Source organism: Protopterus annectens, chromosome 2.part0, assembly GCF_019279795.1.
Source record: "Protopterus annectens isolate FY-2018-M chromosome 2.part0, PAN1.0, whole genome shotgun sequence".
NCBI lineage: Eukaryota > Metazoa > Chordata > Ceratodontiformes > Protopteridae > Protopterus > Protopterus annectens.
The window spans coordinates 612,592,255-612,604,159 of record NC_056728.1 but is presented as its reverse complement, the minus strand read 5'-3'; positions in this window follow the sequence as shown (position 1 = coordinate 612,604,159).

The following is an 11,905-nucleotide window of genomic DNA, read 5'->3' as shown; positions in this document are numbered from 1 at the left end:
CACCACCAACACAGCCAGGTTAGTTTCTTGTGCAGTATGGAAGCCAGATAATTCAAGCTAAAGTCCAATGAGACATGAAATATAGCTAAAATAAATGTTGACTTTAATAAAACAAACACTAATAACAGAATAAGATAAGTGCTTTAGGGTTCATACAACCCTTCATCAGATCTGGCTGAAACTTGCAGTCTGACAGTACTGTAGATCAGAAGCAGGTATAACTTGAGAACACAACAGTACTGCCTGACAGATCTGATGTAGCAGCAGAGTGGGAGAGGAGTCAGACAGAGAATCATAGGAATAGCCTGCTGCATCAGCTTCCCATGTAAGGCAGAAGTGGGTACAATACACGTGCGAAACATCAGTGTCTCATCAAAAACTCTTGGTTATGATGAGGACAGTGCAGATAATTGTAGTATTATTGTGGACTGCCTCCAAACACTGTTGGGTGCTTGTTCTTAACTTCTTGACATGGTTTAAGAAAGATTTGCAGTTATCTTTGGTTTTACTGGTTATTATAAGGTTGTGCTTAACTTTGGGCTCCCTAATGGTTCCCTTAAACTCTGTGTTAGTTTGCTTAAGTGTGCTGTTAACATAGTTAGAATGAGACCTCTTACAAGCATTAAACAGTTTCACTCTCTTGTTATATAATTTATTTATATGGGTATTTAACCACAGGGATTTTTTTTAAACTTCTCATTATATTTGTTATAGCTAGAGACTGCCTTATCAATACACCTATTTAAGTAGGAGTAGAAGTCAGAGGCATAGGTAGTACCTTTAGCAATAGGATCCTTCAGAGAAGGATTACAGCAAAGTGTGTTTTAAGTTATCAAGTAACTGAAGAAGTTTTGCATTTGAGAAATCCCAAAACATAGACCTATTTACAGTGGAAGGAAAAGGTCACAAATGTATGGTTTGGTTTACCATGATGATACATATGGAGGTTTTATGGTGGCTAGTCCACAATAATACTGCACTTTCTGACCCAATGAAAATAGCTAATATCCTAGATAATAAATTTAGCGCAAATTTTACTGCATCATGAACCCTAAAGAAGTCCCCTATGCACATGCACTTTACCTCAGCTTATATTATGTCATGATAGCTAATCTCAGCTTTAATTCACTATTTCTCTAATAGAAATTCTACATCCTCAATTCCCTTAGCATGATATGCCTGAAGCTGTCATGACATGTGTTTCTTTTTCCTTTGTAAAATTGTTGCCTTTGATTTTTCTCACCTTCTCCGAATGCCATGGATTTTAGTGCAAGCGCTACTTTGCACTTCCCCAACTGGGTAATCAGTACCTCATTTAATTTAGCCTCATGTCTTTGAAGAACATGGTCTGTCATGCCCTTTACTTTTTTTGTTCCATTATAATAGGCCTACCTCAATGGCTTGTTACTGCCAGAATATATATGTCAACCAGAATGATCCTCACTAGTGGTCCATAATCTGCTACCACAAATACTTTGATTTCTACTGGTTGTAATTTTTGCTCTTGTATTATGGGAGTAAAAATACTGTCCATTCTGCCTCCTTGTTTACTAATATCAGAAGAGAATGTTATACTTACATCTAGCATGTTTTGACCTCCACAGTTCTCCAAACTATGTTCATGTAACCATTTATTAAGAGAATTTTATACCTTTGCATGATATTATTCTTTTTTATCATTTGGTTGGTCAGGTTGGAAGTTTATGACAGAGTTATAGCTCTCCAACAATACTGCATGTAGCCAAATGCATTACTTCCCAGTAAGCAATGAAAGTATTCGGGCACCTAAGCAGCGAGACATTTCCCTGTGTTGCATTTGGTTAGGCAATACATGACTCATGTGATATTCAGCTGCAGAGAAATATGACTTTTGCAGTTTCCCTGTGGGAAAGGAGAAGCACACACTGCCATGTCCACAGCTTTAATAACCAGGTACTTGGGGGTAGGAGAAGTAATGAGTGTTGTGTTCAGTGTGCAGTACTTACTTATGTAACTACAACATGTAGAAGTGTGCTACAGCATGGAGGAAATCCTGCATGCTACTGTAGTCACATGTATGTTCCAGCATGTGTTTTAGGTAATGTTCCCTAGACACTGTGAAGGTGGTAGTAGTCCACAAACACACATCAATTATAAAGGCACTGCACCTTGTGCACTGCATTTTTACTGCAACTGACATGGCCACTGACTAGCCTGTTGCTCATGCCTGTGATGTTGCCTGCTGTCTCATGTTGCCTTGGGAGCCATGGACATTATTTCCCCTTGTACATTTGGTTATTGAAGTCATGGGCATGGCACCACATTCTTCTATTTGCCAACAAGGAATCTGCAACAGCCATATTCCCCTGCAGCTGAATGTCACTTCAGCCATTTGTACCACAGGGAAATGCCTCACTGCTTAGGTACCTGGACCCATGGAAAATATAATATTGCCAATGTTGGGAGCATGCCTATTATCCACTATCAATGGTTAAGAGTTTAATCTCCCCTTCCAAATATCATGTCTACATACCATGCTTCCCTTTATGCCTTCTGTTTAAATTTGCACAGGCTTAGGAAATGATATTGCAATCTCCATTTTCCTCCTATTGGTTTATGATCTGCAACCATAAATAGAAAAATCTGTCACAAAATTTTGCAGATTCCTTAGCTTTCATTGTTGTCTTTTGAAGACACACTAGGTGATACCCTTCCTTTGACAATGTCTAGAAAATTCTCTTTCTATAAGAAGGATGCAAGTTACCTCTGACATTTCATGAAATATTTCTTTGTAAATAATAATTGCTCATTATCTTCTCCTAATTACTGAGTCCAGATACCTGAAGAAAATTTGAAAGAACACCAGTGTGCTAGGAAATTTGGATAAAAATGCCTATGGCAAGTAAAACCTTCATTGTGGCTTTGGTGGAGGAAAATGGACACCATCCTTCATCCATGAGAGGTACTCTCACACTACATTTAGTTTCTTTTGAGATGCAGAGCTATATGCCTCAGACATTGTAGCACGCCTACAGAATCAAACAGCATGGTTTTGTAACTGCACTGAATTCAGCCATTGGCAGCCCTGTTATGTGTCACACAATGCAGAATCTAATAAAAAAATTCTAACATAATCACTCTAAATCCCAACAGAACCACTCTACTTGATAGGAATGTCATGTAGTGTTGTCTTACCTTTCTGTTCAATTCTTTTTAGTTATCTTTCAGTTTTCTCAGGCTGTAATAAAAAGGATTAGTCAATAATGGGCATGACTCTCTATATTACAGTCTTGTACATGCCTTTAAAGTATAGATCATTGAACATGTTTTGAAAGATTAGGAACAACATGCAGGAAGACATACATCACTTATACCTGCACATATAAGCATCATTGTGCTAGTTTGCTACATGCTGGGTACCTCCACCAACCACCAATATGCTGTTTAGAAACTATACATATTTCACTTATTTTATCTAATGGATTGCCTCCTTTGGTATGACTAGATAAAATGCAACAACACTACAACAGTGAATAAGGCAAAGCATACTTATCAAGTGGGCATGTCCGTAACTCAATCACCTATCTGTGGGTAAATGTAGAAGAATTAGGCAAATGGCCATTAGCAACATAAACTTCAGCATGATGCATCAAAAATCTTACAGGAAAAATGGAATTTTCCTTGAGCTTGCAGTTAGTACTACACCTTAGTATGGCAGCTTATTTATAGCATATAAAACAAGTGCATGCATGCATACTGATACTTTAACAGAATTCTGTTTTATCAGAATGCCGTTTCCCAATGTCCAGCTATCCGGAAAAACAGAATGAACTACAACGTAGTTGTAAAAAAGAGTCCAACCACACCTTAAACATGCAATTAAATGTGAATAGTTCTTGACAAAACTTCAGATGCCTGAGCAGTTATACTTGGACAGGGCTAATAATGTGTTCATTGCTTAGACCAATTAGAAAGATTGTGAAACCTTTATTGACACTGTGTGTAAGCAATAAGATAACATTAGAAGACCTCTCACACTCAGCATATGTAATTTACTGCCCTGAATTAGACTATCCCTTAAAATTTTGAAAATCTCATCAAAACAACTAATTGTAACAGATGTCAATTGACTACGTTGACAGTTCCTGACAATAAAAAGTACATACAGAAATAATAAAAAAAAAATGACCAGATAATATATGAGAAAGCAGTGCAATCACCTTTTAAGATTCCTAATACAATTATCCAAATATCTAAGGCCCCAGAAGGACTGGCATTGCTCATCAGCTGTACCCTACAAGCCTGAAAAGGTATCAGTGCACACATTACTTCTCACTTGACTCCCATTATTCGCTAACAAAACTTTCTTTTCCACCTTTTGGGGTCTTCTGCAACTTTGTTTATCCCGGTCTCAATTTTCCTTTCTCATTGGGGTTGAATTGTGCATTATTTTTCTTTTTAGCACATAGTATGACTTCTTATCAAGGGGGTTTACTTCAGGACTAGGTGTCTAACTTTTCTGCTCCTTCCACCTTCTTACTGGTATGGGATATGTGAGAGATAATGACTTAGACAAGGACACACTATGCTATTTAGTCATGTATAGTTACCTTTTGACTACTTCTTTATGGCCACAGTCCCTTACTGTGAAATGACAACTATTCTATCTAAATACCAAAAGCTCTGCTCCCAGTGTTGAAGCAGCACCCATTAGTCGTCAGCACTGACCTTTTCCAGAAACCTTTGACCTTCCTTAGGGGAAGACAGCATCACTGTCTCCCCTACAGCTTTGATTAGTAGTATCACTGGATATGTTAGTGCTGCCTCATGATTAAATCTTTGGAGATACCTTTTGAAGGAGTGCATTTGTCAACACAGCTGATATAGATTCTTTGAACATCACTTTAAAGAGCATCTGATATCATCCATGTGGAGGTGTTTCTTGCTGTACCTCATCAGGCAAGCCATTCACTGTGTTTCAATTACAGCATGCTTCAGCACAATGTTAGGGTCACATTTTATTGGATCAACTTTGTGAAGTCAATTGACTATGTTGACAGTTCCTGACAATAAAAAGTACATACAGAAATAATTAAAAAAAATGACCAAATAATATGGTCATATTTCCACTAGTACTACTTAATCTTAAAACTATCTCTCTTACTCCTGTTTACTCTTTTCTCTACTTGGCTCTCTCTTCTCCTCCCACTATTCTCTACCTGTTTTCTGCCTTTAACTTGCTCTCTTTTCCACAATTAATCCCTATCTTTTTACCCTTACTTTCTTATTCACTCTACTTTCCTTACCTCCAATCCTTGTTTACATTATCTGATAAGTATTTTTCAACTTGTATAATGTGACTTACACTGTATTGTGTTATAGTAATTAACTCTTGTAGTAGTACTTTACATTGAAGGGTTTGCTAGTTTTTCTTTTTTGCAAACTCTATTACTAACTCTATTATTATTATTATCATTATTATAGTTTTTTGTATGAATCGTTTTTCTGTATGTATCTTACTCTGTGGAGCTTTTCTCCCCGGGCCGCTACTGAAAATGGAAATATCTCCAGCTAGACTAGCCCGGTCAACAAATGTAAAATAAAATAAAATAAAATAAGTCTTTCAAAGCAGGGCTTCATAGCTGCTGGTATGTATATTACCTCTTTTATTATCTTCTCAAAGTGTGGGCTTAAGTCTCTTTCCTGCACAGTCTGGCACTGCAGAGATTCATACATTACATTTAGTCGATCAGTTTCCTTACAATTTTATACATAGTTTAGACTACACTAGACTCAACATTAATACCTTTGATTCTAACCCAGTAAAGCACTCTTGTTGCTTTGTGACTGTGACATGCTTATCCTCCAACTTAAAAAAAAAAACAAACATAGGGGTGAGCTGTTCAAAAAAGGATTGCTAATCTATCATTTTGTGGGGCATTTGTAATGTACTGCTGCAATGGTTTATGCTCCAACTCATCCATTATTGTAAGAACTATAATTAAAATGTATTCTTACAGGGGAGATATTTGAAAATGTTACCTTCTGTGCATTGTCATGGATGAAACAACATTTATATAGGCATCTTCCATTCTGAGAGTTTTTATAATAAAAGTAAGTAATTAAGGCAGTCACACAGTTGTTATGTAAAGATGTATACAGGCCCCTGAATAGAGCATACCTCCCTGCAACTTAATAAACAAAAATGAATACTTTGAACATTAAACTGAACAGCTTAGGTCATAAATGTATTTGCTGTAAAACATTAGGTTCTTTGATAAATTGTCTAAGTTAATTTAATAGCTTTATTTACTTCTCTTGGAACAGAAATTAAAGTTTGTATTAATAACAGTTTTTCAATAAGGCAATATTCATATTTACAAGTTGAATTGCTTGACTATGTCTCCTCTTTCTTCTTTCCCCTTTACCTTTGTCATTTAAAGAAATAAACTTTGAACCCCCCCCCAAAGAAACAGCCTGTCTGTACATATGATAATTCATGACATGCACTCATCCGAAAGGTACCCTGAAGTTATGGAGGCATTACATTATATTAGTAAGCAAAATACTGATAAAAGTGACAGAATCCCTGATAGATTTGGTTTGCAGACCATTTGAATTTATTCTTGGAACAGCCTTCTGATTACATCCCATCTGATCAGTCAGACCACCACTGGTTGTCTTGGGTTATTTCTTTTTTGTTCTCACCATAACAAGACACCCCAAGCAAAGGCAGGGCCTGCTCTAATAGGGCTTTGGCTACTTCTCTGGTGTTTTGGAAATGAGTGGATTCACTGATGGCAGCAACTTGTCCTCTGCATACTTTTATCAAGCACAAGTGGTTAGAAAAACATTTTATATAGCCCATCTAATCATGAAGGGATTCACATCTAGATCAGGGGAGGTCATTGTGCCTCTTTACTCATCCCTCATCAGACCCATAATTGAGTGCAATGCCCCTTTTGGGATGTACTTTACCAGACACCTGCAGCAACTGGAAAGACCCCAAAAGTACCTCACCAAGAGGATCAAAGGGCTCAAACAGATGCCATATGCTGCCCGGTTAAAGAAACTCCAGCTCTATTCAGTGGCATGCCGCCTGCACAGAAGCAATCTGTGCCTGACATATAACGCCATGTCCAACCCGGAATTAATGGACATGGTGCACCTCAGAAAATCCAAATCCCATCGAGCTACGCGTTCGAGAGACTTGAACCTCAGCACTGAAATAAATAGGACATGCTGGAGGGACAGATTCATAACCCAGAGACTCCCTTCACTCTGGAATAAAATCCCAGTCCAGGTTAGGCAGAGTCCCTCACTGACTCTCTTCAAGAGGAATCTTGATGAGTGGATGGGAGATTGTAGGTTTACCCCGGGTATCACTTCTGTGTCACTGTTAGACAGAGGCACATTATACTAACCTTAAAAAAGGGCATAGCAAAATTCATTTAAAATGGGTGGCGAAAGCCAAACACACTCTGGCTAGGCTTAGAAATGCCCTAGGGCAGATAGCCTAGTATGAACCTATGAACATATGAACTCCAAACTGTATTGTTCACCTAGTTTTAGAGCAGGCTTTGTTAGGACTGCTCTCCTGGAGTTTCTGAACTCTGATTCCCTTTGCCTTTCCTGTCTTTTAATTCCAGGCTCTGGTATTCATCCCGTATTGCTTAGGCTACTACAGCAGTGATCTAATAATGAACATGAGACAAGTTGCATGGCTTTTTCTATTGATACATTCCTATATGGCAGGGCTCTAGCCTCCATTGTTCTGAGGCAAAAACACTCTGAGTTTGATGTCCTAACCACTTTCGTTATACTGCTCTCCTCAAGATGTTTACCAGTTAGGGTGCATGGAAGATTTGGAAGCTGGCTGGTTATTTAATAATTGGCAGGATATATCTCATATAGCTACTACAGTAGTGATGGGTTCAATTGTGTACTGTTATGGTAAGTTTAAACAATTGCACTTTCCTAGCAATTATGAAATGGTCTTTGTCAGGCAGTAATGCATAAACCTTTTTTTGCTATCCCCCTGGGTAGATCTTCTGTTAAACATTTTCAAGGTGGCCACTGACTTTGCTTGTTAAAATCCTTGATATGACGGGTGGAGTGCTTAAGGCTGGCTGGCTATATAGGGACTTCCAAGATGGCTTCACACTGATCAACAGCTTAATTTCAACTCTCCCCGTGTGCAAAAAGAAACTAAGAAATTAGATCCAGTGAAATTGTCAGCTTGAGTAAAATTAAGTTACTTCCCAGTAAACACTCTGCCTGGATGCCATCAAAAATACATTAAATACATAAATTTAGCGAACTCAAAGAAAATCAACAAGAAAAGGAGAAGAGAAAACACTTGTTTGGAAGAAACCTACAGCTGTTCAGTAAAATGCAACTATGCTTCAGCTTTGGTACAAGAGATGGCCTCCAGTAATTTAGAGGAAAAAATAAATGTATTCAGTGGTGATATAAAATAAACAAAACATGGATTATATAAACTCAAATAATAAAAGGATGGAAATAAAAGAAACTTTATTTGGAAGGCAGCATGCTGAGAGAAAACTCGAGATTCTCTGCTGTACAAAGAAACTGGAACGAACAGATTGTTAATTTTATGAAAGCACAATTCCACAGTATTTGCTATTTGAAATGGGTGCATTGAGTGTATGCTTCAAACCTAGCCATGACAAATTAGTCAAAACCTATATTGCTAAATGTGCTATCATACCAGCAGAAAGAGTTGATCTTGACAAAACTGTGACAGAAGAGAAAATAATTAAAAACTTGGAAACAGCAGAGTGTTTGTGACAAATGCTCATTCACTGTACTCCAAGCAGAAGTGAAGCATATTTATCCTAGCAATCAGAGAATGTGATAGCCAGGTGGGAGTTTCAAGATGCGTTAACTAGCTGTCTTCACAATATTTTTTTCCTGGATGATCTACAGCAATTATGCATCTGAAAATTAAAATTATCTAACAAAAGGTGAACCAGCAAATGGAAAGGGACTCCACTTATGCTTTTGACAATAAAGTTCAGTGAAAGACTTTGCCTGTGAAACCTTATCTAGGTTTATACAAAAAGGAAAGAGTGTTGGATTGGTTTAAGAAACGCAGAGTACAAATTGTAGTACTGCACAGGACATACTCGGAAATAAATAATCCTGTGAATTTGATAGAGGATTTTTGGTTGCATTTTCAGGACAGTTGGGGGATAAAGGAAAGGGGAAGTAAATTGCACTATCTGGGGGATTTGGGGGGTACAATAGTGATAGAAGAAGGAGTAAAAAGCAATAAGGGTAGATTTGTGTTATCAGCTATTGGCAAGGCAGGATTATTACACTGGCATGTATTTATATTCCACCAAAACTGCTATTATAGAGCTTAGGAAAATTGTGGGAGAAATAATGTGTTTTCAGAGGGGAGTACTACTTATAGGTGTGGACTGGAACTTAATGTGTCAGGGAGACCTAAAATGAAAAACATAATGAAGATAGATTTCTGAAGAAATTTATGAAAATGTTTTGTATGGAAGATGTGCATTCAACAGTTGGAACTCAGACTTTAGATATTATTCCCCAAGGTACAATAACTGGGCTAGACAACATAGAAGTTTATATTTTACAGGAACATGCACATTTAACTGAAAGCTCCAACATACATCGATTAACTGTTTCAGACCATGCATTGATAACCTTAAAAATGCAGGGTTATGAAGTAAAAATGAAACACTGGCACTTACCCACCTACCTGTTAAAAAGAGAGGAATTTAATGAATGGGTAGTGGAAATTTTCAAGAATTATTAGCAAAGACAGAAATATCTTCAAAAGTTATAGCTAGTGAATGGGTTAAAATATAAATGGAGTTTATAAAGAAACAAGAAGGATGGTTAAGAAATAATGGGAATTTCTTGGAGGGGCTGGCAAAGGCTAAAGTATTGCCAAAAGAGAATTACAGAACAGGAAGGCAGAGTGCATAGTGCTAAAGAGAAAATAAGGGAGTATTCTGAATAATATGCATGTGTTCAGAAAGATTGCTGTTAATCACCTAGTTTTTTACTCCTCGGTACAAAAACGTTTAGCATAATGACTTGGGCAACAAAAAGTAGAAAGCATTGTCTACAAACATAGGGAGCATATAGAAAGGAAAATAAGAGTTTACAGGTATTTCTGCAATTTTATGAAAATGTGTATAAAGTGCAAAAATGTGGAAATCAATAGAGAACACAAACTGAAATATTTAACCTTGGCATAATTAAGACTTCCATAAATGTAGATGAGGTGAAACAACTAATGGTCAAGACAGGAAGAGATGAGGTAAAAACAGTGTATAATCAATCTTCAGGAAATTCTCCAAGAACAGATGGTATTCCTGTGAAAGTTGGGAGGGAAGAAAATTATAAAGATCTTGAAGATTTTGTGTTAAGTGTTTAATTGAAGGGAATGCACCAACATCTTGGAAGAAAGCGGTGGTGGTTGTACTACCTAAGGATGGTAAAGACCCATCAGACCCAACTTCATATAGACACATTTCAAGTTTATACCATGATTTACAAAGTGTTTACCATTCTTTTAGCTAGTATAAACAAAGGTATTGCCGAAACTGATAGATATGGATCAATGTAGTTTTGTGGTGGGGAGGCATATATTTGATATTAATAGCCCAATGATGATCTAGACGGAAGCAGAATGTAAGAAAATACCACTGTTGTTGGGCTTATGGGCAGAGATTCGATAGAGTAAGATGGGATGTTATGAGGAGGGCAATGTAATCATTTGAATTCCCTGATACAATAAACAGGTCAATTAGGAGGATCTATGAAGGATGGACAATTTTCTATGCTTTCTCCTGCTAGTCTGGTTGATATGACCATCCTGATACAGTAGAGCAACTACCTCATGTACACAGACAACCCTCTACTACTATTCCTACTACTAGTACCTAGAAACACAATATAAGGGAGATACAGTTGCATTAAGAACACAGAATCCATGCTTTCCCAATCACAAGCCAGTACATCTGGCACTGAGAAGGTTGTCTGCACAAACACTGCATACACCACACCTCTAATACCACCCACACCTGTACAATACACTCCTACATATGCGGAGGTTTTCAAGAAAAATATGCCTAAACAAAAGAAACCTCTGAGGCAAAAGCACACACACACATCACAACCCACAGCACCAAGCACCACACATATTACACACTCCTATGTCTCACAGCCTCTAAGGCCCAGTCACACACCCAACATACTAGTCATAGGAGACTCGATCATGAGACACACAGATATGCCCCTCACCAGTCTAGACAAGGAGAAAGTCACGGTAAGTTGCTTGTCAGGTACTAGAATCTGCCATATCATGCACGCACGCACTCAATTCTCTTAACAGGTACTGTTATGGCTCTGTCATAGTCCATGTTGGTGTGAATGACTTGAGATGTACCTCCCTGGACTATATGAAGAGATCCATGATTGAACTTGCTGAATGTGTGTCCCAGGCAGGTATGTCCCTAGCCTTAAGCAGCATCCTACTGTCACCCAGAATGATTCATCAATACAAACAGAAAATGATTGGCTATAACAATTGGCTTAGTTTCTGGTGTTATTCCCAGGGGATCCAGTAACTGACAGCCTGGGAAGATGTGATTGACAGATCATGATGCTTTGCCAGAGATGGCCTTCATCTGTCTCCCCTGGGCTTCAGGCTTCTGGCAAAGGCTCTTTTTTAGGAAATGTCATGAAGACAAAATTACCAACGTGAACAATTTTTCTAAATGAAATTTAAAGGTCATACTGCTAAATGCTAGGAGTCTTAGCATGAAACAGCACTCATTGCAAGCATTCCTCACCTTGGAGAATGCTGGCATTTGTGCAGTCACTGAAACCTTGTTCAAAGCTGCGGAGAGCACCCCAGCCTTAC